The sequence below is a fragment of the Papio anubis genome, chromosome 14, assembly GCF_008728515.1.
Source record: "Papio anubis isolate 15944 chromosome 14, Panubis1.0, whole genome shotgun sequence".
In the NCBI taxonomy this organism is placed as follows: Eukaryota; Metazoa; Chordata; class Mammalia; order Primates; family Cercopithecidae; genus Papio; species Papio anubis.
In genome coordinates this window covers 95310382-95334632 of record NC_044989.1, presented here as the reverse complement: position 1 = coordinate 95334632, position 24251 = coordinate 95310382, and the positions used below count along the sequence as shown (strand labels likewise).

Sequence of the window (24251 nt, the reverse complement as noted above, 5' to 3'; positions counted from 1 at the left end):
GGCTGGCCTTGAACTCCTGACCTCAGGTGATCCACCTGTCTCAGCCTCCCAGTGTTGGGATTACAGGCATGAGCCACCGTGCCCAGCGTGGTGTGCTTTGAAAAGACCTTCAGAGGGAAGGTGCCAAGAGTGGATGGAGAGAAGACACAGAAGCCGGGCTGAAGTGGGAAAAGTCTGGGAATCCAGCACAGGCTACCAGGGCACGAAGACTCATTTCTGAACCACAAGAGTTTTAGGGCAATGGGTGAGTTGAACTGACAAGAAGCAACCCGCACTTGCCTTGGGCCTCTGGAATCCTGGAAGGAGGAGACCCCTCAACCACCAGGGACACTTGAGTTGGCAGGGATAGCTGCTTAGAAAAGTGGTGGGACAGCAAGCCAGCTGATGTGGAGCCCAGAAGATTTGGTGCAGGAGCGTCTGTAGTGGAGCAGGGTCAGGGATGGGCATCCCTCTAGGTTCCTCTTGCTACCATAAGAGACTTTAGTTCTAAGGGAACTGTTTGACCTGATCCCTGCAAGGTGATCTTGTACATCAGGCAGGCTGGATCCCTCCCGAGCCCTCCTTAGTCTGCTGTCCTCTCCTGGGTCCCAGCCTGGCCAGGCCTGCTGACAGAGCAGTCTCGGGTGCCCTGGGGACCCACACCATAGCTTCTGCACTGGTCTGGTGGAGAGCTCTTGCAAAGCAGTCCCTGTGGCCACACATCAGCCCACACACATCCTCCCCTTGAGCCCACAGAAGGCCCCCACATCACTTGGCTGGCTCATGTCTGCATGGGTGGGTTTTGAGTTACTTGCCCAGCTAGCATGCAGGAGTGCAATATCACCCACATCCCCACCATTGCAGACGGATCCCTGGGGGGCACACAGCCAGCCAGCCCTGCCTCAACCCGTGCCCTGCCCTTGCACTAATGTTAAGCAGAGCACAGGGGATCCTTCCACACTACGAACCATCACTCCTGTTTGTGGAGCATAAAGAAGGCACGTAGACCAGCCCCAGCCAGCACCCCACCCCAAGCCAACATTACCTCCAGTGCAACAGTGCACACAGTCTCCAGCAGAGGTACCCGACTTCCTCCAAAGCTGCCTTGCCTCCACCACCGCGGTGAATACCCACAGGGAGGCAGGCACCCCTGCATCTGCTATCACTCTAGGGCAGCTGCCACACTTTGCACCCCCCATTCCCCGCCAAACCCCAGCATTGTGGACTCTAAATTTCAAGGAGTCAGAGAACAAAGTCAGAACCCAATACAGGTACCCCAGAGCTTAGAGCACACAGTCCAGGAATTGGAAACTGAGCATTGGCCCCCTAAAATCTCCCAGAAAGGAAGCACGTTGGCTGAATCCACCATATACCACAATCAAACCCTCAAGGTCATAAAAGAGGATAAAAGAAAAAAAAAATCCAAAGGTCAGCAACCTCAAAGATTAAAGTTAGATAAACCCACAAAGCAGCCATTAAAAAGAATAAGAGCAAATCTTTTGAAGGAACATGGATGGAGCTGGAGGTCATTATCTTTAGCAAACTAATGCAGAAACAGAAAACCAAACACCATATGTTCTCACTTGTAAGTGGGAGCTGAATGATGAGAACACATGGACACATACAGGGGAACAACACACACGGGGGCCTATTGGAGGATGGAAGCTGGGAGGAGGGAGAGAATTAGCAAAAACAACTAATGAGTACTAGGCTTAATACCTGGGTGATGAAATAGTCTGTACAACAAACTCCCATGACACAAGTTTGCCTAGGTAACAAACCTGCACATGTACTCCTGAATAAAATAAAATTTAACAACAACAACAACAACAAAACTGTTTAAAATGGTGATGGGATAGCTGAGAAACTAAAGAACAGACTGCAAGGAATATTATAAAGTATTAGCAGCAAGAAGCTCCTATCTACCTCTGACTGAAGAGACAAAGAAAAGTGGTGGCTTACGAGATTGCAGATTCTATAATTGTGGCAGGGAATGGATACCACAGAGGGACAAGCTGAAGGTACAGAGCCACCAAAGGGGATTCCACTTGTGGAAACACCATCTGAGACAGCATAAAAGAGAAATAATTATGTAAGTGTCTCCAAAAATATAGTTTAATGCCCATGAATATGGCAGAATGTTGTTAGTTGCCTAAATTATGTAAGAATTATAATATGAATGCTACCTGTGGCAGAACATAATTTGGTAATATTAACTATCTCCTCGCTTTTTTGCTTTGTTTTGTTTTGCAATAGTGATCTTCCTTTTGTTTTGGAGTCAACCTTTATTGCCTCAGAGGACATTCATTTGCAAAAAGATGAATACAGTAGAAACTATAGAAAGTAATTACATCAACCAAGTTTCAAAAACCTTTAAAAAATTTGACCAGAATCAAAATATTGAAAACCTATTATTTGAGAAAGAATAGGGATTTTGAGTTTCAAAACTTGTCTGTAACTATCAAGACCCCAAATCCCAAAGATTTTTCATATAAACTTATTTATAAAGATTTTTTGAAGATAATTCCCAGTTCACATACTTTAACTCAATCTTCTCAAATACTACCCTCAGCACACACACACACACACACACACACACACACACATATATATATACACATATCTCAACAAGATAGGTAAAAATCCCTTGTAGAAAATGGAAGGATCTTCCAGTAATGGCACCAGAGTAGACATGTAAAATCTCCTGCAGACAACAATGAGAAAACATTGCTGAAATATGAGCAATTAACTAAAAATGTTAAAAGTAAGAAAAAAATGTGGAGGCACGGTCACTTGAAAAACTGCCACTGTAATGAATAAGAATAATAAAGTTGTATAATTCTCGCTTCAGGGTATTCCACAATCCCTGTGACTATGATTGTGAGAAACCACACCATGATGAGCTTGGCATGGCGGAGGATAGGTTCAAGCCTGGGAAAAAAATTATAAAGTTAATAGAAAGTCTTAGAAATAACATGATCACAGAAGTTGTGAAGTCCAAAATGTGGGTATAAGCTCTACTCAAATCCCCATCTGGCTGCAAAAATATGCAAGCATAGAAAAACCCCAGGAGACCAAATGGAAAAGCAGGAAGAGACAACAGAGATATCTATATTTAAAATACAGATTTTTGGCTGGGCGCAATGGCTCACACCTGTAATCCCAGCACTTTGGGAGGCCGAGGCGGGCAGATCACAAAGTCAGGAGATGGAGACCATACTGGCTAACACGGTGAAACACCGCCTCTACTACAAATACAAAAAAAATTAGCTGGGCATGGTGGTGGGTGCCTGTAGTCCCAGCTATTTGGGAGGCTGAGGAATGAGAATGGAGTGAATCTAGGAGGCAGACCTTGCAGTGAGCAGAGATAGTGCCACTGCACTCCAGCCTGGGTGACAGAGCGAGGCTCCATCTAAAAAAATAAATAAAAAATAATAAATAAATACATAAATACATACGTAAATAAATAAAATACAGATTTTTTTAATTTTACTTGTTTCTTAACTGAGTAACTTCACAAATCCATGCACAATAAGTGTGAAGGAGACTGTGTTTACTAGGATAAAATAGGCACCAGCTAGAAACTGTAAGAATTAAGTGTAGAAAATAGTGCTGTATTTTGCAGGGAAAATAGACCTTGAAATTTGAGTATAGGCAAGTTAGTTGGTTACCAGAACAATGAAGCAACAATCCTTAGATAATCTCAGTACAAAAGAATCCAGTGTCACTAAAATGTACTATCTACAATGTCCAGTTTTCAACTAAATATTACTAGACATGTATACTAACACGAAAATGTAACTTATACATGGGAAAATAAATGGCAGTCAATAGACACTGATGCTGAATAAAAACAAATTTAATAAGAATGTATTACTCAAAGTTTTCAAATCACCCGTTATAAGTATGTCCAAATAATTAGAAGAAAAGTGATTTTAATGAGTTTATATATAAGGAATCTCAACAGAAAATAAATGGAAATTCTAAATGCAAAAAGGAAAACTATGTAAAATTAACTAGAAATGCTAACAGACTGGATAAGGCAGAATAAAAAACCAGGAAACTTGGAGATAAATCGATAGAAATAACCTTCCCTAAAAAATAGCAAAAAAGAAAAAAGACTGCCAACAACAACAACAACAAAACCACCACCAACAAGAAGACGACTCAGGAACACATGGAAAAATATCAAGTGGTCCAATCTAAGTACACCTGGATTCCTAGAACATTGAAGGTGAGAGGGGATACATAAAAATATTTTGAAGAAGTGATGGCCCCAAATCCCCTAATTTGGTTAAAAAATGACTTAACAGTTCAATAGCTTAACAGACACCATGTAAGATTAACACACAACACGAAGAAATTTACTTCTAGGCCATGTCAAACTGCTAACATCCAAAAATAAACAACGTTAAAAGAACTAACTAAAAAAAATTACAATGACATATTTGGGAACAATTATGTAATTAGTGGCTGATTGTCTATTTTTATTTTATTTTATGTATTTAACTTGCATTTTAGGTTCAGGGTACACGTGTAGGCTCGATATATAGGTAAACCCATGTCATGGGGGGTAGTTGTACAAATTATTTTGCCCAGGTACTAAGCCTAGTACCCAATAGTTATTTTTCCTGATCCTTTCCTTCCTCCCGGCATCCACTTCAGGTAGGCCCCAGTGTCTGTTGTTCCCCTTTTTGTGTCCATGTGTTCTCATAATTCAGTTCACACTCAAAAGTGAGAAAATGAGGTATTTGGTTTTCTGTTCCTGCATTAGTTTGCTAAGGATAATGGCCTCCAGCTTCATCCATGTTCCTGCAAAGAACAGGATCTTATTCTTTTTTTATAGCTGCGTAGTATTCCATGGTGTATCTGTACCACATTTTCTTTATTCAATCTGAGTGGCTGAATTTTCATTGGGAAAAAGTTGAGGCCCAGAGACATACAAATGATATATCGAAGGTGCTGGAAAAAAATAAAAAGAAAACCTTAAAACTAAATTTTTTAAATCTATATTTAGTAAATTGTTATTCAGAAATGAGGGCAACATAAATACATTTTATATAAACAAAAAACTAAGATGAAATATTGTCAGAATATCTGTATTACAAATCATTCTATATAAAAGTTTTTCAGGCTAAAGAGAAATGACACCAGATTGCAAAAATATTTAGAAGATAACATTTTTTGAAAGGCAAAGCTTTAACAGGCATTTTTAAATGTATATATGGATGTCCAATAACCACATTAAAAGATATTCAACATATTTTACTCATGAAGGAAATGTAACTGAAATCTACACTAAGGTACCTGTACACATTCTGACAATGACTAGATGGGACTGAGAAGAGCTTACAGAGTCTTTGTACCCCAGCACTGTTAGAAAAGCAGCTTGCAGTTAATGAGCCCCTCACACACGGACACAAATGGGCTGAAGGAGAGGACAAGAGAGATGCTGAGCAAAGCTGGCAGTTGAGGCCACAGTGGGACTGTGGACACTAACCATGTGTGAGATTGAGGATAGAGGCCCTTACCTCAAAGAAGAAATGAGAGAAGCAGACCTCAGTGTGTTCCAGCCAGGACCTGGGGATCACTGAGGTCCTGAAAGGCCCTTCACCAACAATGTGGTGGCAACCCTTGAATTTCTTGAGTTCAAATCATGAAGTGATTAGTTTATCTGTGGAGGACTCCATGAATTTGTGGGCCATTTTGCAGTGTAGGGGTAAAAGATAGCACTTAATTTTTGGAATTGATACGGTTAGGCATTATATCCCCAAATTTGTATCCCCACCCAAATTTCAAATTGAATTATAATCACTACAATCCTTACATGTCAAGGGAGAGACCAGGTGGAGGTAACTGGATCATGGGGGTAGTTTTTCCCTTGCTGTTCTCATGAAGTGAGTGAGTTCTCACGAGATCTGATGGTTTTATATGTGCTTGGCCAAGTTCCTCATTCATTCATTCTCTCTCCTGCCGCTTTGTGAAGAAGACGCCTGCCTTTCCTTTGCCTTCTGCCATAATTGTAAGTTACCTGTTGTCTCCCCAGCCATAAGAAACTGTGAGTCAATTAAACCTCTTTCCTTTATAAATTTTCCAGTCTTGGGAAGTTCTTTATGGCAGCGTGAGAATGGACTAATATAGAATAGAAAAATAAAGTAACATTTATAAATATATATAAGATCTGTGACTTGAAATTAATAACAGTTTGTACCCCATATTTGTAGAAAGTAGCCAAGAAATTCAGGAAAGATATTAAAAAATCATGTACCTTCAACAGATGAATGAATTATATGATACCAAGTTAATCCACATAAACTATGTTAGGTTAGTTTTTAAAATAGTAAGTCAAACAGATTTGACGAAATGACAATGCAACCTACGTGTGGTCAGCTAATGACACATGATTAGTGCTATTTTGATTTTATAAATAAAGGCATTGCAGACACAAAACTAGTCAGGAAACATGATAAGCTTAAGGAAGGTGGTAAGTTTTCTTTGTTTGTTTGTTTTTTTGAGACAGAGTTTTGCTCTTATTGCCCAGGCTGGAGTGCAATGGCGAGATCTCGGCTCACTGCAACCTCTGCCTCCCAGGTTCAAGCAATTCTCCTGCCTCAGCCTCCCAAGTAGCTGGGATTACAGGCACCGGCCACCATGCCCAGCTATTGTGTGTGTGTGTGTGTGTGTGTGTACTTTTAGTAGAGACAGGGTTTTGCCATGTTGATCAGGCTGGTCATGAACTCCTGACCTCAGGTGATCCACTCACCTTGGCCTCCCAAAGTGCTGAAATTACAGGAGGAAAGTTGTATTTTACTACACATAAAATAGAAGTTGGTTTTATCATCAAGAAAGGATAAATGTATTATTTTGTTCATATAAAAATGTGAATATATCTTCTGTATACCTAGGATTGAAAGATGTAAGTAAAAGAATATAAGTGTGTTCTTACTAGAGCGAAAGTTGTAAGGTGAGCAAAAGAAATAGAATGAGGAGTAGCTCATCCAGAACTAGAGAATTAATGACATTCCAGTTTTCTGAAATAAAGTGTTGTGATTTTTTTCCCCAACTAGGCAAGGATAATATTGATGAAGCCTAATCCATTCTTGCTCTTCTTACCTGTCTTCTAATAGTTTTGAAGGCTAATTATGATTTTCCTTTCAGCCACTTCAAAAACAGTATTTTCAGAAAAATCCTCATTCAAGTTATGCTTTCATGTAGCCATCAGGCATTAATTATCACACAGAAGACTGATTTGGAAACTGGCTGCATAGAGGCAAAAGAGAAGAAATTCATTCAGTTGAATAAAGACTTTCAGGGGAAGCTTGAGAGTAATGGCACTGTGAAACACCTTCCTGAGAAAGAGTTCCCTGTCAAATAAAAAGAAAATTAGGTTTTTTTTCTGTGTTCTCTAGCTATTTTCTTGAAGTGCCCTGACGCAAGTGATACAGGCCCCAAGCTGCTTTAAAACCTGTGTTAAGTTGGCAGGGAAATATAAAAGAAGGGCACCCTTAATATCGGCTTATAATTCCTGAGAACAACATTTACCTGCTTTCACAGAAAAGAAAGTCTTTTTACAGCATATGTTTATGCAATGACCAGATTATAAACACAATTAATTAAATAATCAGATTTTACCCTTGATCCATTTGAAGTGCAGAATAAAATGGTACAGTCCAGAGCTTCTAAGATGGTCCCAAATTTCCACCTCCTGACATTCCAAGTCTTGTATAATTTTTCCTCTTGTGATCCTTGCTTCTAAATAATAAAATCCTATATCATTGAGGAGACATATCTTCCATTATTAAATTACAAAAGATTCTGACTTCCATCTCACTAGTAGACTCTCTCCCTTGTTGGTTTTGATGAAGCAAGTTGACACTTGTAAGAGGCTCAAGTGGAAAGATACGGAGAGTGGCTTCTGACCAACACCCAACTAGGAACTGAGACCCTCTGGTCAATACCTTAAAAACAACCACATCTTGCCAGCAATCACAAAAGTGAGTTTGGAAGTGGAGACTTGCCCAGTTGAATTTTCAGATGAGACTCTAGCCCAGCAATCACCTTGATTGCAGTCCTGTGAGAGATCCCAGAGCAGAGAATCCAGCTAAACTCTCCCAAGGTTCCTGATCACAGAAACAGTGAGATAGTTGGGGTGTGTTGTTTTGAATCCATTAAGTTGCTGATCATGTATTACATAGCAATAACAATAGATGGCTAATACAAATGCCAAGAATGGAAACCAGTTTTTTTTTAAAGCAAAATTATTTACTTCTATTTACTTTTACTACAATGCATATTAGGGAAATCAATATATTTATACAAAAATCCAAAACCTACAGTATTAACATTCCCTGGTAAGTAATCTTACATTATATTTGAATCAGAATAGTTTACTCCACGTTAATTACTTCTCCTTGGGGACCTCAAAGGGCTGGTTTGCTTGTGTATTTTTCAAATTTGAACTGGCCTGTGTGACACTATCCAGAAAGAAAGAATAAAGGTTTGAATAGCATATTTTTCTTTATAAAGGAACCAAATATGATAGGCTGCCTCACTGAAAAAAATTGTAGATACTTCTCTCATAGCATCATGGTGTGCCTAAAGTTGGAAAACCCATTAAAGATAAGATGATATAGTACCAGATGAGGAACCCAAGTTCCCAAATAACCTATATTGTGTGGCCTGCAAGCTATGAATGGTTTTTACACTTTAAAAATATTATAAACAAATACATAAGAAGAATATATAACAGAGTCATACATGACTCATAAAACTTTTAATACATACTCTCTGGATTTTTACAAGAAACAGGTGCTGACTCCTATTCTATGTCATAATATAGATTTTTGGTTACACAGGTGGAAACATTTTCAAAACTCAGAAAATATACACTTAATAGTTTGGCATTTCATTTTGTGCATATTTTACATCAAATAAAAAAACTCAAAAATAGAACTTCAGTTAATAATAATAAGGTTGCTGAAATAAATACTTGGTGGAATTACATGGATATCTGCAAGTTATTCCAAAGTGCTTAAAAAAATAAGATATATTTATAGATTGATCAAGGAATGAATGAATGTATGGAAACGTGATAATGCAATTACACTAAAATGTTAGTAGATCCTAGGTGGTCATCATATTTATTTTCACTGTGAAGTTCTTTCCATTTTTAGTGTGGGTGCCTGAACAATTGCATAATAAAATGTTAGGAACAAATACCATTCTACATGGTGCTTATTGCCAGGAAGTCTATTTAGTGAGTATGAATTGCATAATCACAACAGGCCCCAAAACCCTAGGTGGGTGAAGTTATAACTGTACGTCTTTAACTCAATTTAGGTTTTTGGCTGTAGGCCCCAGCCTAGGCAGACAACTTAATCAAGTCAACTCTATATTTGTCTTCAATCCAATCCAGTGATTCCTCAATCAATTCAAACCTACAATTTAGACATATGACTGAAGAAAGGAAGGAAGGGAAAGAGGAAAGGAGAAGGAAAAAGGAAAGAAAAGAAAGAAAAAAAAAGAGAAGAGAAAAGAAAAGAGAAAAGAAAAGAAAAGAAAAGAAAAGAAAAGAAAAGAAATATCCCATTCATTCTGTCCTCCCTGGGGTGGTTCCTAGACTTCTGGTAATTGATGTGGCCCCTGTCTCATGAAAGTTATGGATAGAGTCTGCCTTTTCATTTGGGTTCTCTGCAGGTCTCCTTGCCTAAGCCCTGCTCCTGTCTTGGTAGTAAGCTCAGACAACAGACCTTCTCTTTCTAGCACAGTTTGACAGGCTCCTGAATCCCCACCAACCCCACTTTGTTTTCCTGGTGTCACTTATATATCAAGTTGCAATGGATTTTTCTCTTGTCCCCCTGACAGGCAGTTCATAGAACATCTTTTTGGTGCATTTTCTCTTGTTCCTTCCTGGTGACCTCCTGAGAAGGTATGTGCCCCCTCTCAGCTGACTTCAGGGCCCTGCTGAGGCCCCATGGTAATTTATAGATCCTCTTTTATTCTAACAAATTGCCGGGTGAAGTTCTGGAGCTCTGGTGGTTACTTATTCTGTACCTTAGTGGCATGGGGTGTTGCATTTGTGAGCCTGCTGACTTCAAAGTAGATTATAAGTCCTGTGCACTTCTACGTTTTCCAAAACACCAAGGAGGGTTCTCCTTTGCTGCTCATCTCTCTCATCTCAAGATGATGGCATTGGGGAAGATACATGGTCCACACAGGGCTTCTTTTATAGTTTGAATGTTTTCATACCTGCCAAAATTCATGTTAAAACTGAATCTTCAATGCAACAGTATTGGGAAGTGTTGTCTTTGGGAGATGAGTTAGCAATGAGGGGATAATCCCGCATGAATGGGATCAGTTGTTCCTATAAAAGGACTAAATGAAGGGAATTTGCCACTTTTCTCCTGCTCTGTCCCTTCCACTATATGAGGACACAGCATTCCACCCCTCTGGAGGATTCAGCCACAAGGTGCCATTTTGGAAACAGAGAACAGCCTTTATCAGATCATCAAACCTGCTGGCATCTTGATCTTGAACTCAGCCTCCAGAATAGACAGATAATAAACGTCCATTATTTATAAATTGCCCAGTCTCAGATACTTTGCTATAAATACACTAATAGACTAAGACAGCTCCAACTCTGTTTTTCTCCTCAAAATGTGTTCTTTTCCTACCCAGTTTGGTGGTCATAGTGTTCTTTTGGGGGAGAGTCTAGGAGGTACCTGTTCTACCTGTTTGTGTTGTCTTTCAAGTCTGTTTTGATCTATACTAGGCCCTAATTTGAACTTAGACACTAAGTATAAATGTGGGTACTTTTTCTTGGATCTTTACTCTGCTATTGCCTTCTCATCCACTTGTCAAATCTGAGATAGTTGGCTACACAAGAGGGTTTACAGTAGATGAAATAATATTTTTGTGTATTATCTTACCATGTATTACTACTTTATACTTACTATCTATCACATTTACAATATGGAAGGAGCAACAAAAAATAAGGCATATAAATCATTGTAAATTATGCATATTATTGATTACATATGTTTATTTTATATACCATATTTTGTTTCAAGAAAGAATGTAAGAAGTAATTAGACAGTGTAAATGTGTTGCATGAGAAGCATGAATAAGAACTGTGAGAAGATAAGAAGGGGGAGAATTCATGCTAAGATGAGGGAAGGCAAGGCTGGGGTTAGGGGAGGTGGTACAGGAGGAGAAGTTTCCATGTAGTTCCTCCACTACATGAGTGATTAAACTGGCAAGAACTCCCTTCATAAATCCCAAAGTCCAGACTCTCCATACCAACTACATTGAGACTCCTGAGCACCAGTGATAAGAATCATAGAATCTTGAATATATAGTTGCTCCCCTCCTCTTGGGCTTCAATACTCAATAAAACTTCACCAAAATCTTTAAATTTGAAAGTGCTGTCTCTCCTAAACCTGAGCACATGGTGAAGAATTATTTCTGCATTACAGAAGAAGAAGTAAGAAGAGATAGAGGAGGAGAAGGAGGAAGACTAGGGGAAGAAGAAAGGGAAAAAGGAGGAGGAAGAAGAGGAGAGGGAGAATAAACTACTTAACAGGTTGATATTACCTAATATTTCTAACACCAAGCAAGCCCCCTACATTTATAACTGTCCTCTCAATCCCAGTAAAATAGGAACTAACCCTTATGTCCAAATCTAGAAATTCTCCTGTAATCTGAATCATAACTCACTGCCACATTTAAACATCTCATTCTGTCTACTCTCCATCCCCTCTCCTTGGTATTTGTCTTGCTTGGTATTAGCTATAATTCCTGGATTTTGCTTTTCATTCTGCCATTGATTTTGAAAAACTCTTGGCCATTACTCTTTAAATATTCTTTTCTATACTTTCTTTTTTGTATTTTTCTGATACCCAACTATATATTTGTTACATCTTTGGAAAATGTCTCACAGTTCTTGAATGCTTTGTGCCATTTTTATTCATTCTGTCTTCCCTTTTAATCTTTGCATGGGATAGTCCTACTGACCTATCTTTAAGCTCCCTGATTATTTCCTTAGCTGTGTCTAGTTTACCAATTAGATTATTAAAGGCAATCTTCATTTATGCCACCGAAGTTCTTAATTCTAGCATTTTCTTTAAATTATTTCTCAGAGTTTCCACCTGTCTGCTTTCAATATCCATCTGCTCTTGATGTAGTCTACATTTTCTGTTAGAGCCCATAATATATTATTCATAGTTATTCTAAATACCCTGCATGGCAATTTCACAATTTTTTCATATTTGAGTCTTGTTCTCATGCGTGCTTTGTCTCATCAGACTGTGATTTTCTTGCCTTTTAATATGCCATCTAATTTTCTATTGAACATCATGTATTAGAATTGAGATAAACGGGCCTTTACTGTAAGGATTTGTGTTAATTTGACTAGAAATTTGATTACGTTTAATGTTTCTTGTAGCTGCAGGAGCCAGAGGCTTCATACTACTTTAGTGTCTTTGTTTTCATCTCCCATGTTGTTTTGGGATTCCCTCAGAACTCCTTCTTAGCTAGAGTTTGCATCCTGCAGCTCCTTCATCTGTTACACTGGAGACCTGTTAGGTGATGGCAACAAATGGGGAAAGGTAAGAATTCAGTAATATTGTAATTATCTTTCAGTTTTTGGTGGGCCTTTGACCTTCACAAATCTGTTTTGTTTTGTTTTGAGTTTTCTCCCTTAGGGGAGGTAGGAAGGCAAGAGAGAGAGTCTGAGAACTGTCCTTCCTAGTGGGATTCTGCTATGGCAAGGTCATTTTTCCTGGGGTAGGCGTTTGTTATGGAGAAGATCATGGGAACATTTCACGGTGGTTACTCTTCCCATTTCCTGCCAGAGACAGGATGAGATATTCCTTGACTTTTCCACATGAAAATCTGGTAAGTTTCCTGAAGTTAAAATTCACATTACTGTGGGAACTCCCCTAAGACTGTGGTCCCTATAAGTTTCTCACTCTCAAAGTACTCCACATTAAGCCTCCAGAATTTTTCAAAATTATCACTGAACTGTTCTTACTAGTGTATGGCTTCAGCAGTTTCTGCTCCAGGTAAGATGTCTGCTATGACTGTGTATTCACTCACCTCCCCAGATGTTGTTGTAGTGGTCTGCCCTGCAATCTAAATTATCCCTGCATCCAAGAACAGTCATTGTTTTAAAGTTTGTTCAGTTTTTTCTTGTTGTAAGGCTGAAAGTAACAACTTCTAACCACTTTACATGTTGAAGCTGACAAAAAAGTAGATATTCTCTTAAATTTCAATCAAAATTTCAGCAAGTTGTTTTCCACATATTGACAAACTGATGCTAAATTTTCTATGCTGAGGCAAAAGACTCAGAATAGCCAACACAAAATTAAAGGAGAAGAACAAAGTCAAAAGTCTGACACTACCCAATTTCAAGACTTACTGTAAAGCTATAGTAATTCAGGCAGTGCAGTATTACAGAAGGAATAAACAAATAGTTCAATGGAAGGGAATAGAAAGTCTAGACATAGACACACATAAATAGTATCAATTGATCTTTGACAAAAGATCATAAGCAATACAATGGAGTAAATATAGTCTCTTCAATAAATGGTGTTGGAACAACTGAAGTGTTTCACATGCAAATAAATTTTTCTAGACACAGACTTCACATCTTTTACAAAAATTAGTTTGAATTAGATTATTGACTCAAATGTAAACTGCAAATCTATAAAACTCTTAGAAGATAACATAGGAGAAAATCTGGATAATCTTGGGTATGGTGATGTCTTCTATATACATCACCAAAGGATCCATGTATCAATGAAAAGAGTCAGACTCTAAAATATTTGAAGAGATTTATTCTGAGCCAAATATGCGTGACTATGGCCCATGACATAGCCCTCAATAGGTCCTGAGAACATGTGCCCATGGTGGTCGGGGCACAGCTTGGTTTTATACTTTTAGGGAGACATGAGACATTAATCAGATACATTTAAGAAATACATTAGTTTCGTCCAGAAAGGTGGGACAACTCAAAGCGGGGTGGGAGGGTGGCAATTCTAGGCTAGGCTATAGGTAAATTTAAATATTTTTGGTTGATAATTGGTTGAGTTTCTGTAAAGACCTGGGATTGACAGAAAGGAAATGTTCAGGTTAAGATAAAAGATTGTGGAGACCAAGGTTCTTTTGAAGTCTTATAGTGGCTGCCCTTAGAGAGAATAGATGACAAATGTTTCCTACTCAGACCTTTAAAAGGTGCTAGACACGGCCAGGCATGGTGGCCCATGCCTGTAATCCTAGCACTTTGGCAGGCCAAGGCAGGCAGATCATGAGGTCAGGAAGTTGAGACCATGCTGGCTAACATGGTGAAGCCCCGTCTCTACTAAAAAAATACAAAAAATTAGCTGGGAGTGGTGGTGTGCACCTGTATTCCCAGCTACTTGGGAGGCTGAGGCAGGAGAATCGCTTGAACCCAGGAGGTGGAGGTTGCAGTGAGCTGAGATTGCACCACTGCACTCCAGCCTGGTCACACAGCAAGACTCTGTCTCAAAAAAGAAAAAAAAAAAGTGCTAGAGTCTTAATCACTTCAGGATCGGGAGGGCCTGGAAGAAAAATATCTAGCTATGTTAACAGAGATTCTGTACAGATGCAAATTATCCCCTACAAAGGACAGCTTTTGAGGGCCATTTCAAAATATGGCAAAGAAACATGACTTTCTTCTTTGTCACGTGACATTATGCCAGCGTCAGATTGGAAAGTAAGTCATGATATATTGGGTTAAATAAAACCCATCTGATGATAATTTATGGTTTGTAGGATATGACTCCCCAGATCCTTTAGATAGGAATTTGGGGAAAATTAAAACAATCAGAGCTTAGTCCTCATTTGGAAGAATTAACTGATAAGCTAAACTTCATTAACATTACAAATTTCTGCTCTTGATAAGATACTGCCAAGAAAACGAGAAAACAAGACAGTCTACTGAAAGAAAAAATTGCAAAACACATATCTGATAAAGGACTGTTTTCCAAAATATACAAAGACCTTTTTAACTCAATGATAAGAAAGAGAACAATCTAACTTAAACATTGACAAAGGACCTTAACAGACACCTCACCAAAGATCTACACATGGCAAATAAGCATATGAAAAGATACTTAACATCATAGGTCATTAGGAAATTGCAGATAAAAACAACAGTGAACTACTATTACATACTTATTTGAATGGCCAAAATCCAAAGTACTGACAACACCACATGCTTGCAAAGGATGTGGAGCAAAAAGAACCCTTATTCATTGATTATGGTAATGCAAAATGATATAGCTACTTTGGAATAAAGCTTGGCAGTTTCTTTCTTTCTTTTTCAAATAATTAATTATTTTTTTGAGACAGGGTCTCACTTTGTAACCCAGGCTAGACCTCAACCTCCCAGGCTCAAACCACCCTCCAGCCTCAGCCTCCCAAGTTGCTGGGACTACAGGCGCATGCCAGCACATCCAGCTAATTTTATTTTATTTTCTATTTTATTTTATTTTAGTAGACATGGGGTCTTACTTTGTTGCCCAGGCTGATCTTGAACTCCTGAATTCAAGTGATCTCAGCTTCCCAAAGTGATGTTAGAGTAGGTACTTACACAGATATGAGCAGGGCAGGAGAGGGCTCCTGCCAGGAATGTCAGGAAACCATCAGGTGATGGTGAGGCAGTTGTTAAACTGTCTCTCTGAAATGATGATTGGTTGCAGCTGGTGTCAGGGCAAAGCCAGGCTCCCAATAGATAGAAAACACCTGGAGCCGGTGATCAGCAGTTTCCTGATAAGATCTCAGGAGTTGGGTAAGTGGGCTCAAGTATGCAAACTAAGAGGCAATAATAGTGGATTATGACCTTGCTCTGGGGGCGTTCAACTGGTAAAGGAAAATCACCCCTAGAAAGCATGAGCACAGCCTCAGTAAATGCACTATGCATTCGGTCACTCTCCTAAGTGCAGACCCACACACTATGCATTCAGCAGTTGAGCAACAGCTCTCCCCATAGAAAAATTGAGGGAAGAGAAACACAAACCCTGAAACTAAGCCAATATATAAAACCCCAAGTCAGGGGCTGAATGGGGTTCTTGGACCTCTCAAGTCACCCTCTTGGGCCTCTTCCAAACGTACTTTGCTTGCTTTTGCTCCAGCTCTAAAACTTTTACAGAAACTCTTACTCCTGATCTAAAACTTGCTTTGGTCCTATGTGTGTCTCTACACGTGAGATGGGTCTCCTGAATACAGCACATGGATGGGTCTTGACCCTATCCAATTTACCAGTCTGTGTCTTTTAATTGGAGTATTTAGCCCGTTTACATTTAACGTTAATATTGTTATGTATGAATTTGTTCCTGACATTATGTTAGCTGGTTATTTTGCTCGTTGGTTGATGCAGTTTCTTCCTAGCATCGATGATCTTTACAATTTGGCATGTTTTTGCAGTGGCTGGTAGTGATTGTTCCTTTCCATGTTTAGTGCTTCCTTCAGGAGCTCTTGTAGGGCAGGCCTGGTGGTGACAAAATCTCTCAACAAAATACCATTTGACCCAGCCATCCCATTACTGGGTATATACCCAAAGGATTATAAATCATGCTGCTGTAAAGACACATGCACACGTATGTTTATTGCGGCACTATTCACAATAGCAAAGACTTGGAACCAACCCAAATGTCCAACAATGATAGACTGGATTAAGAAAATGTGGCACATATACACCATGGAATACTATGCAGCCATAAAAAACACAATGAGTTCATGTCCTCTGTAGGGACATGGATGAAGCCAACTATTGCAAGGACAAAAAACCAAACACCACATGTTCTCACTCATAGGTGGGAATTGAACAGTGAGATCACTTGGACACAGAAAGGGGAACATCATACACTGGGGCCTATTATGGGGTGGAGGGAAGGGGGAGGGATAGCATTAGGAGATATACCTAATGTAAATGACAAGTTAATGGGCGCAGCACACCAACATGGCACGTGTATACATATGTAACAAGCCTGCATGTTGTGTACATGTACCCTAGAGCTTAAAGTATTAAAAACAAAAAAAATTTGCCTTGGTCTTTCCCTCTGCCTTAAACCTACTTCTACCCTAGGCCAAATTCTTTCCTCAGAGGCGGCAAGGATCAAATTTGCTGCAGATTGGTATGGATTCATCATTGGTAACATTGGGATTACAAGTGTGAAGCCTCTGTACCTCACTGGCAGTTTCTTACAAAACTAAACATTACTGTTAACATGCAATCCAACAATCCTACTCCATGATATTTGCTCAAATGTGTTAAAAAGTGTATCTACACAAAATCCTGCCCATGGATGTTTATAGCAGCTCTATTCATAATTGTCAAAACTCATAAATAATCAAGATGTCCTTAAATAGGTGAATGAGTAAATAATATCCAGAAAATGTAATATTATTCATTGATAAAAAGAAATGAGCTATTAAGCCATAAAAAGATACGGAGAAATCTTAAACATATATTACTAGTTAATTCATGTATTAAATTTATTTCTCCATAAATAGCTAAGTGGTATATATTGTTTATCCAGAGGTCATCAAACATTCCCATTATGTCCCTCCCACATTACCCAGAGCATTTGACTCATAATGGGCTCCCAATATATATTTGTTGACTGAATGGATACATGTGTATAAAAAAATGTCATTACTCTTCTCTGAACCATGCCTTGAGACATTTTAAATATTCCAAAAAGTAACTACAAAAGTACCATAATAAATGTGACAATCATGTTTAATGATAGCCAGAATAATTACTCTCATCGCCTAAATAAAACACATGGCAGTAGAAGAATAATAGCCTTACTATGCAGGAGATCATTCGGACATATGTATTCATGGAGTCATGGTGGCACATTGCTTCTTTTGCAAACATATCTCAGTAGTTCTGCATGAGCTCATTTCTATGAAAAGTTAAAGCCCCACATTTTCTGCTGCATATTTATTTGGAACATTTTAATAATTCAAATAAAATATTATTTATTTTATTAGATTTTGAAAAAATCAATGTCATCTATAAAATTTTTACTTGTCAATAAATAGTTACATCGATGACAGGTGGCAAACACACCTTTATCAGAACAGGCATTAAATTCTAGTGTCAGGCAAAGGAGAATGTAAGAATATGTCAGACAATGTGTCTATGGAAGCAAACTGTTTACAGAAATGACCGGACAAGTGGTCTTTCATCCAAGTTTCACTCCAGTTCAATCTTATATTAACTTCTCAGGCCAAGCAACAGCTGCTCAATCACATGGCTATGTGATCACAGGAATTGGCTTTTAATTTCTGTAGGGTAACGGTATTTTGGTAAAAAGAATATTTGAGCAATAGAATAAGCCACTCAGGGAAACTCTGAGAAAACAATAATTAGAAGTGTTGAGCTAAGGCAAGTGTTCTTTGATGGGAAGTTTGAGCAGAGGGAGAGAAAGTAAGCTCCTGTGTCAAGGAGATAATTGAAGAACACTAAATCAGTGTTTCGGAACAATTACCTCTCAGAACAGAATCCATTGCAGTGGACTGGTTAGTAACTATTTTAAAGCCTGAACACAAACTCTTGTGGCACAGAAATTTTCTTAAATGTGACAGAGTCAGAATATTCTGAATATTTTAAATATCTTTCAGAATTTTCTGAAAGAATATTAAGTGTTTAACATTTGTTCCCAATTCACCAGTTAAAAAGTGATATTTGTCTCCCTGACAAACTCACTCTTCCTCTTCTGCTCCACCTCCTGAGATGGAATTTGGATGCCGCATGTCACTTGGATTAGTTAGTGTAAGCTAGGTTGTCCTAACAAATAGACCCAAAATGCAAATGGCTCAATTACAACAGGGATTTATGTATCACTTCTCTAACACTCAAAGGCTGGTGAGCCTAGTGGGCCATTGATTCTCCTCCAGGCATTCAGGCCACTCTCATCCAATGGCTACACCACTCATCCTCTGCAGATAGCTAGCAGGAAGAACATCTAGGAAAGTCTCCAGATTTCTTACTATTCCCATCCCAGAGTGACTATTCCTTGATGCCCTAAGTAGAAAGTTGTCCTAGTTTATGTTTTTCAAGAGTTATGAGATTTTGTAAAGAACTTCATTTTAATTGAAAAGGTTACAACTGTTCAACATCTTTGGAAAACAAAACTCAATAACCACGATTTTAAAATTTCCACATATATGTACTGTTCTTAATAAATAAACAAAATATCTATGGGTTATGTGATGCTTTCCTAATCATTCAAATTAAGACAAGCAAACAATAGCCTTTCTTTTACTTATGAAAGTTAAACAATTTTTGCATTTATACGTCTTCTCACCTCCACTCAGTTCACCTATTGTTAGTATCACCCATGAATGTGGTACCTTTGTTACAGCCGATGAACCAATATTGATACATTATTATTAACTAAATTCCATAGCTTACCTTGGCATTTACTCTTTATATTGTACAGCACTATGAGTTTTGACAAGTGGGCAATGTCATGTATCCACTCTTAAAGTAGCATACAGAGTAATTTCACTGCCTTAAAAACCCTCTGTGCTCTGCTTATTCATCCCTCCCTTTCCCCCAATTCCTGGCAACCACTAATCCTTTTACTGTCTCCATAGTTTTCCCTTTTTCAGTATGTCCTATAGTTGGAATAATACAGTATATATCCTTTTTAGACTGGCTGCTTTTACTATAAAATATGTATTTACATATCTTCCATGTCTTTCCACAGTTTGATAGTTTATTGTTTTGTTGTTGGTGATTTATATTCCATAGAATGGAGGTAGCAGTTTGTTCATCTCCCTACTGAGGTATATTTGGTAAGTTTCCATTTTTGACAATTATGAATAAAGCTACAATAAATATCCATGTGCAAGTTTTTGTGTGGACATACATTTTTAACTCATTTGAGTTAATACCTAGGAGCTGATTGCTTTCAATAGTGACTGTACCATTTTGCATTCCCACTAGCAATGAATGAGAAGTCCTGACGCTCCACATCTTCACCAGAATTTGATATTGTCCGTTTTCTTGGATTTTAGCTATTGTAAAAAATGGTAGTAATTGAGGCTACAGTTACCAAAACAGTACAGCACTGGTAAAAAAGCAGACACATAAACCAATGGCACAGATTAGAGGACTCAAAAATAAGACCGCACACCTACAACCATCTGACCTTCAAAAACTCGACCAAACAAGCCATGGAGAAAGGATTCCCTATTTAATAAATGGTGCTGAGAGAACTGGCTTGCAATATGCAGAAAAATGAAATTGGACCCCTTCTTCACACCTTATACAAAAATTAACTCAGGATGGATTTAAAGACTTAAATGTAAAACCCCAAACCATAAAACCCCTAGAAGAAATTCCAAGCAATACCATTCAGAACATAGGCACAAGCAAAGACCTCATGATGAAAATGCCAAAAGCAATTGTAACAAAAGCAAAAATTAACAAATGGGATCTAATTAAACAAAAGCGCTTCTGCACAGCAAAAGAAACTATCATCAAAGTGAACAGACAACCTACAGAATGGGAGAAAATTTTTGCAATCTATTCATCTGGCAAAGGTCTAATATCCAGACTCTACAAGGAACTTAAACAAATTTACAAGAAAAAACAAATAGCTCCGTTAAAAAGTGAGCAAAGGACACGAACAGACACTTCTGAAGTCAAGAAACAACAGGTGCCAGCAAGGTTGTGGAGAAAAAGGAATGCTTATACACTGTTGGTGGGAGTGTAAATTTGTTCAACCATTGCAGAAGATAGTGTGGGGATTCCTCAAAGATCTAAAATCAGAAATACCATTTAACCCAGTAATCTCATTACTGGGTATATACACAAAGGAATATATGTTGTTCTATTATAAAGAAACATGCATGTGCATGTTCACTGCAGCACTATTCACAATAGCAAAGACATGGAATCAACCCAAATACCATTCAATGATAGACTGGATAAAGAAAATATGGTACACGGCCGGGCGCGGTGGCTCAAGCCTGTAATCCCAGCACTTTGGGAGGCCGAGACGGGCGGATCACGAGGTCAGGAGATCGAGACCATCCTGGCTAACACGGTGAAACTCCGTCTCTACTAAAAAATACAAAAAACTAGCCGGGCGAAGTGGCGGGCGCCTGTGGTCCCAGCTACTCGGGAGGCTGAGGCAGGAGAATGGCGTGAACCCGGGAGGCGGAGCTTGCAGTGAGCTGAGATCCGGCCACCGCACTCCAGCCTGGGCGACAGAGCCAGACTCAGTCTCAAAAAAAAAAAAAGAAAATATGGTACACATAAACCATGGAATACTATGCAGCCTTAAAAAGGAATGAGATCATGTCCTTTTCAGGGACATGGATGGAGCTGGATGCCATCATCCTCCGCAAACTAATGCAGGAACAGAAAACCAAACACCGAATGTTCTCATTTATAAGTGGCAGTTGAATGATGAGAACACATGTACACATGGGTGGGAACAGCACACTGTGGCCTGTCATGGGAGAGGGTGAGGGTAGGGAGAGCATCAGGAAGAATAGCTAATGAATGCTGGGCTGAATACCTCGGTGATGGGTTGATCTGTGCATCATGGCTTCTGTGCATCATGGCACACGTTTACCTCTGTAACAAACCTGCACATACTGCACATGTACCCTGAAACTTAAAATTTGAAGAAAAAAAGTAAAAAATGGGTAGTAATTATTTTAATTTGCAATTATCTAATAATATATAATATTGAACATATTTTATATGTTTATTTACCATCTATATATCTTCTCTGATGGTGTGTCTATTCAGATATTTGTTGATTTTTTAAAATGGGTTGTTTATTTTCTTACTGTTAAGTTTTAATAGTTCTCTGTGTATTATGGATACAGGTTCTTTATCAGACATCCGTTTTATAAATATTTTCTCCTGAGTCATGGTTTCTGTTTTCATTTGCTTACAGCAGAAGTTTTAACTTTTTTTCCTCCCTCCTCCCAACCATATTTTACTTTTAATTAAATCCTACTTACTAATTTTTTTCTTTCATAGATTATGTGTTTGGTGTCACATCTAAAAAGTTACCACCAAACCAATGGTCATTAGATTTTTTTTCTCTATTATCTTCTAGAAGTCTTATAGTTTTGAGTTTTACATTTAGTTCCATCCATTTCTGGCCCCTGGTGTATTTTGATTATGGAATTTGTTTAGTTCAGGAATGATCAACTGTGTCAGTGCCCCTCAGTGGATATTTTGTGACATTATGGTGTCATAGCTGGGAGTGAAGTGCTACTGACATCCAAAGTAGAGGTTAGGAATGCGGCTAAGCATCCTACAATGCACGGAGCAGTCCCTCACATAAAAGGGTTGTCTGGCCCACATATCGACAGTGCCCAGGAAGAAGAACCCTGGTCTAGTGTATATCGCATAGCATTGCATTGCATTGCAGTGAGATATACATTCTCTGCTTTATGTATTACTCCACTAATTTTTTAAGGAAAACATTTGCTTCTCATTTATCTTTGTATCATGCAGCTCTCCACGCATAGAGCCTTATAATTTGTAAAAATTCAGTAAATGCTTTTTGCAAATTAATGTATATTTTTAGCCTTGAAGCAATTAAGTCACCACAATGGAAGATACAGATTAAATAAACTCATGAAACTGTGAAGATATTTAACATTTAAATAATGCATTTTGCTGTCTTTAAATTAATTGATCACTACTAAATATCACAACATAATTTGAAGAAAATGTAAGCTGTTCTGATGACAGATTGTAAAAACCTTAAGAATTATAATATAAAAATTATACATCTTAGACTTCTGGTTTAATCTGCTACATATAAAGAGCATGGAAGTTGTCAATCCTGCCCTTAAAAGAAGAATGAAAACTGACAAACTGAAAATTGACAACTTTTTTGAGCCCATCAGAGAACTGAGGTTTCAAGGCAAACTGTCACCCCCAAAATCAGCAGGAACAGATGAATCTAGAGAGTGATAGCTGACATCTGCTTACCTGGAGCAGAAACAAATGGAGCTATAAACTTCCAGGAATACTAAAATGGTAATTTTGTCTAACTACTGGAGCCTGTGTGTGGACTGGCATGACGGTGAGAAACTGGTGGGGCTACAGTCTTAGGGAGCATTCCATGCTTTTTTGCATTTTACCTCCAGCAAATCCACCAGGATTTCACAATACAGAGTTAAGAAAAATTCCTTCCTGTCTCTCTCTCCCAGGGTAGGGGAAGAGCAAACACTGTGAAAGAAAACCAGAATTCTCCAAAAGGCAGTCCTACTCTCTAAGGGAAAGACACTACCAGATCCAATAACATATGGTGTCCTTCAGATTATATGTTTGATACTGTTATTTAAAGAGTCAAAATTACTGATTTTTTTCAAAGAAACAACTTTGTCTCATTTGCTCTATTCATTTCTTGTTTTCAACTAAATTAATTTTTCCTCTAATGTTTATATTTATTGTCTTCTGCTTACTTTGTGTTTAATGTACTCTCCTTTTCCTAGGTCCTAAAGTGGAAACTCAGATTATTACTTTTTGAACTTTCTCTTTTTCTAATACACACATTAACACTATAAAGTTTCCTCTAAATACTGTTTACGCTGCTTCCCACAAATGTTGAAAAGTTGTATTTTCATTTTTGTTTAGTTCAAATTTTTAAAAATTTTTATTGAAAACTCCTTTTTAACACGTGTTATTTAGAAGTGTCTTGTTTAATCTCAACATATATTCGGATTTTCCTGTTATCTTTCTGTTACTAATTTCTAGTTTAATCCCATTATGATCTGAGAGCATACTTAATAAGATTTAGAAATTTTTAATTTGTTAAGGCATGTCTTATGGCACAGAATGAGATCTATCTTGGTGGATGACCCATGTGAGCTAGAGAAGAAAGTGAATTAAGCATGGACAACTTCGTGAGACCGCTTCTCTACAAAAGGTAAAAAAAAAAATTCACCAGGTGTGGTGGCTGACACCTGTAGTCCCAGCAACTCAGGAGGTTGAGGTGGGAGGATTGCTGAAGCCCAGGAATTTGAGGCTGCAGTGAGCTATGATCATGCCAGTGCACTACAGCCTGGGTGACAGAGCAAGACCCTGACTCAGAAAAAAAAAAAAAGGGAATGTGAATTATGCTGTTATTGAATTAAATATTTTATAAATTTCAGTTCACTCAAGATGACTCATGGTGCTGTTCACTTCACATATGTCCTTAGTGGATCTGTCAGTTACTGATGGAGGGAGTTGAAATCTTCAATTATTTGTCTAT

General features: G+C 38.3%; 1 long non-coding RNA gene across 1 annotated transcript; it reads right to left on the bottom strand.

The window, feature by feature from the left end:
• Nucleotides 1–5874: 5874 nt before the first annotated feature.
• LOC103877208 lies at nt 5875–8201 on the bottom strand. Its single transcript, XR_004178348.1, has 3 exons — nt 7612–8201; nt 7093–7239; nt 5875–6111 (listed from the first exon to the last, which is right to left on the bottom strand). It is a non-coding gene; the product is annotated as an uncharacterized LOC103877208 (long non-coding RNA).
• Nucleotides 8202–24251: the final 16050 nt, after the last annotated feature.